Source organism: Peromyscus eremicus, chromosome 1 (assembly GCF_949786415.1).
Source record: "Peromyscus eremicus chromosome 1, PerEre_H2_v1, whole genome shotgun sequence".
NCBI lineage: Eukaryota > Metazoa > Chordata > Mammalia > Rodentia > Cricetidae > Peromyscus > Peromyscus eremicus.
Window position 1 is genome coordinate 9,500,904 of NC_081416.1, and position 6,377 is coordinate 9,507,280.

At 39.4% G+C, this 6,377-nt stretch overlaps 1 pseudogene; it reads right to left on the reverse strand.

Moving 5' to 3' along the window:
- Positions 1-4,473: 4,473 nt before the first annotated feature.
- Positions 4,474-5,432, reverse strand: LOC131902700 (high mobility group protein B1-like; annotated as a pseudogene).
- Positions 5,433-6,377: the final 945 nt, after the last annotated feature.

Here is a 6,377-nt window from a genome sequence, read left to right on the forward strand (position 1 = left end):
ACCATGTCTGCAACCTCAATATATGTTAGCTGTGATAATGAGGATGGTGACAATGGTAATGATAATATGTCTTTGTTTTCCTTGCTGTGAAGTGTCCAGTAGCAATCATGTAATGAACATTCAGTAAATGTCACTGGATGCATCTGATTTCTCTTCCCAAATGTTGACAAGGAGGCTAACAAATAGGAATCAGAAGACAACTCAGCATCTCTCCTGTGGCCAGAAGTAACCATTTCAATTTTCTATCATTTAATTTTTGATCAATTTTCTTGATAATTTAAAGCATTGATTCAACCCCAAACTTCAAAGCAACTCATTTTTATCTTCAGAGAAACAGGCAGATCTTTACTAGTTGCTGGATGATACTGACTAGAGCTGGTATTCATTTACCTGGGTCAATGCACTGGATCACTGTCTTAGTCCATTGGTGCTACTATACTGAGTAATTAATTTCTCATTATCAAGGCACTGCAGGTTTGATGTCTCGGAAGGACATCTTTATTCCACCATGGAGGAACCGTGTCATGACATCCTCTGCAGCAAATGCTGTGTCTTCACAGAAGGGGAAGGCAGTACACAAGCTGATATAATGGTGCCCAGAGTCTCTTTTGTAAGGGTAGACTGTAATTCTATCTAAGAGACAGAGAGATTTGATTGGCTTTATCATGTTTATAAGGGCCCTCTTAATGATATCACATCAGTAAGACCTGAGTTTTGGAGGAGACAAATTTCTTATGAGAAATTGGGCTGAAGGAGAACAAAAGAGTAATGACGTCTATCATACATGTCAGAGAGTTGACACTTTTGAAAGTCTTGTATTTCTACCCTCTTATCTCTTATCTGTATGCTGTAGGCTGAATTGGGCTGGATGAATCACAAAATATTCTTCTATGAATTCCCAGTACCAATAATATGTTGTCAGGTAAACAGTGGCCAAACAAATAGCTACCAAGCACATAGACTCATAAGTCTAGTAAATTAAGATATTATCTATCTTTATCAGACTGTCAGCATATTAATGTGGTCTTTGTTGAACATGATGGGATGATCAATTCCCATGTGCTTACTCTTTTCTGTAATTAGTAGACATATCAATGAAAAAATACATATGGATTAAGTTTCAAGTTATGATATGTAATTAAATGATTTGATGATCCCTGTGTCCATCAGCTAACTGTGTATAGAACACCAACATTAACCTCACAATGAGTAGTTTTTTAAATATCAATAAAATTCAGTATTTTTTTTAAAGAAGAAGCTACCAGACTATACAATCTTGAAGTTTCCTTGAGATCACTCTGAGAATAGTATGCCTGGCATTTACAACTACAATGTAGATTCATTGGTGTGATTTAAATCCCCAGATGCATGCGTTATCAGTTATTTCCTCGTATTTGCAGTACAAACATAGTTGAGATGCATAGCTTTCTGAGCTCAGTTTCACTGTCTGTGTCATGAACACCTCAGTTCATCATGAAACTAGTCATAACACCCTGAGCTCAGAGGTCACTTGACTGCAATTACTTTCTGTTGCCAATAGTTACCCAGGCTACTATACTTACTTGACTTACTCTATTCAAGCCATGTCAGCTTGCAAGGCTCATTTTCTTTTTATATCTTTTCTGCTTTTAAGCCTATTCTTGAGAAGGACTGTTTCCATTCCTTTTCATTTGGATATAAACATCAGTCATTCTCAAGAACCTTTGCCTCTTTCTGATTTTAATTGCCACTTCACTGTTAGAAGACACATATATTTTCACTTGTGGTGCCAGGCTCAGTTCCTCTGTGATAGTCTCGATATATTCAGACTCAGTGTAGAACCTGGAACCTGCTCACAGCACAGAATCCTGAGAAGGTCTGAGACTATTAGGAGTAGAGACATGAGCAGCAGGAAGGCTTGTCTGAGGAAGAGCTTGTGCATTCTCCATTGTTCACAACAGTAGTCACACTTTTCGAAGTTTTTTTTTTTTTTTCTTTCTTTTCTGATTTAAAAATCTACTCCTTGCCATCAAGTTTTAAAGCAGTGTTTTGTTTTCCAAACTCTTGGTTTGAGTCTGGTCAAGCAGGAACACATGAGTTGTAGTAGTGGAGGGTCAGATGGAGAGGGGAGTATGGGGGACAAGGCAATTTTCTGCTCAGTGGTCAGAGCATAAGGAAGGAACGGTAATTTGTTACCCTGCCGAAGGCAGCATGCTAGGATACAGCACAATGGTTTCTTGTCCTTGGGTAGCTACAGCGGTTTTGTCCTGTGCTAGAGTGGTGACAGTCATTTCCTGAGCTTGTAGGTCAGGCAGTTATCCTGGAGGTGCTGCACTGAGCCCCATATGGGCTGTTGGGAACACAGGAAAGATGACAGCAGAAGTAGAAGGAAATTTTCTTTTCTCAAGGAGCCTCTAGCAGATTGAAGCAAAACACTAATAGACCTCAGAAAACTTTGACTGATAGAGATGTGGTTTGGGGCTGTTTTGAGAACTATGAATACTGTTTGCATTGTATTAATTGCGTATACTCTTCTGTTTTAATCTCTCCTCCCTAGTAACACTCAACTTTAATCATTATTTGATTTGTATGAACATGTGTGTGAGCATATGTGTGCATGTGTGTGTGTGTGTGTGTGTGTGTGTGTGTGTGTGTGTGTATGTGGTAGAGGACATTCTTGGTTGTAGGTCCTTGACTTCTACCTTGTTTGAAGTAGTATTTATTTGCTGTTTACTGCTGTGTGCACATGACTAGCTAGCCTCCAAGGTTGCCAGGATTCTCCTGTCTCCATTTTCTTATCTTCCCTTAGGAGAAGTGAGATTACAGACATGCTTTCATCTGACTTTTACTGGGTTTTGGAGTTTCCAAGTCAGGTCTGTGGTGATATTATGTTCCTCAAAATATTGTGCACCCTAATAAACTTATCTGGGGTTAGAGAACAGAACAACCACTAGATATAGAGGCCAGAAAATGGTGGCACACATGCCTTTAATCCTAGCATTCCAAAGGCAGAGATCTGTTTGGATCTCTGCAAGTTCAAGGCCACACTGGAAACAGCAGGTCCTTGTGTGGTGAGTGATTTTACCTACTGAGCCACTCTCCTCACCCTGCCAACATGATTCATTCTTATTTGATTTTTATGAGGGCATGAGGTTTTAATATATTGGTTTAGAAATTTGAATCAGAATGTTTACAGAAAACAAACTGGAAGTGAAAATAAAATAGATCTATCTCTAATTGATTTGTATCTTAATTCAAAATGACATTAATGAGTCTTTCAAAATTTCAGTGTTTAACAGGAATATGGTTACCTATAGCATTCTGACTCTTGAATTTCAATTAATAATTAGCAGTAACCATATGAACTTCTGTTTCTGTTTCTTTCCTACAGGTGTGGTAATACTTTAATTTGTCCAATGAGTTTAGAACTGACCCTGATGTATAGTATGTTTTCCATATGAATTGAAATGTATTTTTGGAATTGTTAAATACAGAATTAATTTTTATGGTATTAATATGAATATTCATCTTGTATAATGGCAGAATGTTGCTTGAGAATTTCTCTCCAGCTCCCGCCACCAAGTCCCGCCAGTCCCAGAGCCCACTTATAAAATAAACATACAGACTCTTACATTATTTAAACTGCTTGGCCATTAGCTCAGGCCTGTTATTGTCTAGCTCTTACTCTTATATTTAGCCCATTTCTATTAATCTTTACTTTGCCACGCGGCTTGTGGCTTACCGGTACTTTACATCTTCCTTGTCCTGATGGCGGCTGCAGTGTCTCCCTCTCCGCCTTCCACTTCCCCGAATTCTTTTCCTTGTCCCGCCTATACTTCCTGCCTAGCCAATGGCCAATCAGTGATTTATTTACTGACCAATCAGCAACACACTTGACATACAGACCATCCCACAGCAGCAGAAGCTTTGCTTAGCATCTTGACATTGCTGAATTTTTTGTTTATCTTTACTGAGTATCTGCTTTGGTCCAAATATGACGTAAAGCACTGAGATGTAAAGAATTAAGGACAAAAATCTGCCTTCTCACAAAGATTATCCATTGCAGGAAAACACAGATTTTTTATATTGGTAAATAACTGAAATAAGCAATATATTAGGACACTATGGCAAAAAGATAAAATGGATTACAGGTGTGGTCTTTCCCCCATTTCCATAATGTCACTTTCACGGGAGAGCCAGTTATTAACTGCAGTTAAGGTTTTTAAAGGTGTCCTCACCTTTTGTAGAGTATCAAAGAAGGGCAGGAATCTCTGTATCTCTACTCACACATTGTCACTTGGTCTGAAATGTACTTAGAAGCATTCAGAATGTCAACAAAACAGCTGCATTTTTTTTTTCAATTACAGAGTGGTATTCAGTTAACAGAGCAACAATTATCTTCATAATAAGCTGCATCAGAGACAACTGAAGATGAAAAAAATAAAACAAAAACAAAAAATAAAAACAAAAGCAAAAAACCTACCATCTCCATGTATAACTAATTTGGGCTGTGCACCAACAAGAACCTGCTTTAAATTTCCATGCCAATTTACAACCCCCAGACTGGACCAGGCAAGGTTAGTGGCTATTGAGAATACCACCAGGACAGGGCTATCTAAAGACACATTCGGTAGTGTGTTAACTATACAAAAAAAGACACTGTGCAGTTTAAAAACAAATCTTACACAGCCTTACATTTCAATTTTTTTTCTTTAAAAGGAGTGAGTTGTGTACAGGGGTTTTAAATGCTTTATAGACAAGAAAAAAAAAACTGCGCTAGAACCAACTTATTCATCATCATCATCTTCTTCATCTTCGTCTTCCTCTTCTTCCTCCTCTTCCTCGTCCTCTTCATCCTCCTCCTCCTCATCTTCCTCTTCCTTCTTTTTCTTGCTCTTTTCAGCCTTGACGACCCCCTTCTTCGCCGCATCGGGTTTACCTTTAGCTCTGTAGGCAGCAGTATCTTTTCCTACTTCTCCTTCAGCTCGGCAGCCTTCTTCTCGTAGGGCTGCTTGTCGTCCGTAGTGGTGGTGTTCCACATCTCCCCCAGCTTCTTCGCAATGTCCCCGATGGACAAGCCGGGGTGCTTTCCTTTGATTTTGAGGCGATACTCAGAACAGAACAAAAAGAAGGCCGAAGGAAGCCTCTTGGGTGCATTGGGGTCCTTGAACTTCTTTTTGGTCTCCCCTTTGGGGGCGATGTAGGTTTTCATTTCTCTCTCATAAGGAGCCTTGTCAGCCTTTGCCATGTCTTCAAATTTCCCCTTTTCTTTAGTAGACATGGTCTTCCACCTTTCTGAGCACTTCTTCGAGAACTCTGAGAAGTTGACAGAAGCATCCTGGCAAGTTTGCACAAAGAATGCATATGAGGACATTTTGCCTCGGCTTCTTAGGATCTCCTTTGCCCGTGTTTACTTGATTTTCCTCCGAGAGGCACAGATTCGCCCAGTGCATGCCGGCTCTTGCTTGCCTCGAAGCTGTCTTTATGGAGCTCAATGTACTGCCTTGTTTGGTTTTTGAAACTCAATATCACTGTCACTGAGTATCTCAGGCTAGCCTCAAACTCATAAGGATTCTTCTGCCTGAGGTCACAGGTGGGAAGCACGGCACTGAGCTGAGTCAATTTTTAAAGTATGAACAAAGTATTTACTGTGGAGATCACTCTGTATAAATAAAATGCTGATTGTAGCCAGGCAGGAAGTATAGGAGGGACAAGCAGAGAAGAGAATTCTGGGAACAGAAAGGCTGAGTCAGAAGATGCTGCCAGCCCGGCCATGAGTACCAACATGTAAGATACTGGTAAGCCACAAGCCATGTGGCAAGGTATAGATTTATAGAAATGGGTTAATTTAAGATAGAAGAAGTAGATCACAAGAAGCCTGCCATAGCCATACGGTTTGTAAGCATTATAAGTCTCTGTGTATTTACTCACTTGGGTCTGAACTGCTGCGGGACTGGCAAGTGAGAGAGATTTGTCCTGACCGTGGGCCAGGCAGGACTGGAGAAATCTCCAGCTACATTTATTAGTTCTGAGTCTATACCTGTCTGCTCTTCGTAAACACTTATTTTAAAAACTGAATTAAGTAATCACTTGTTTTGAAGAATAAAATAGAGTTTACTACTTTTCTTAGATTTAAATATTTTCTTTTCATTTCATAGTGTTTTTTCCATGTTATAAAAGCCAACTTTCTAAGGTTCTAGTCAATGTTTCTAATACATTTTCACTCTGGAGGATGTGGCAGTAGTATCATGAGTTTAGGACCAGGCTGGGTAAATAGGAAGAATTTGTCAACAAGCAAGCAAGCAAACAAACAAACAAACAAATAAACAAACAGCCATCTCAAGAAAATAGGGAGAATAAACATTCTGTTTCTGTGCCTGAATTTCTAATGCCCTTAG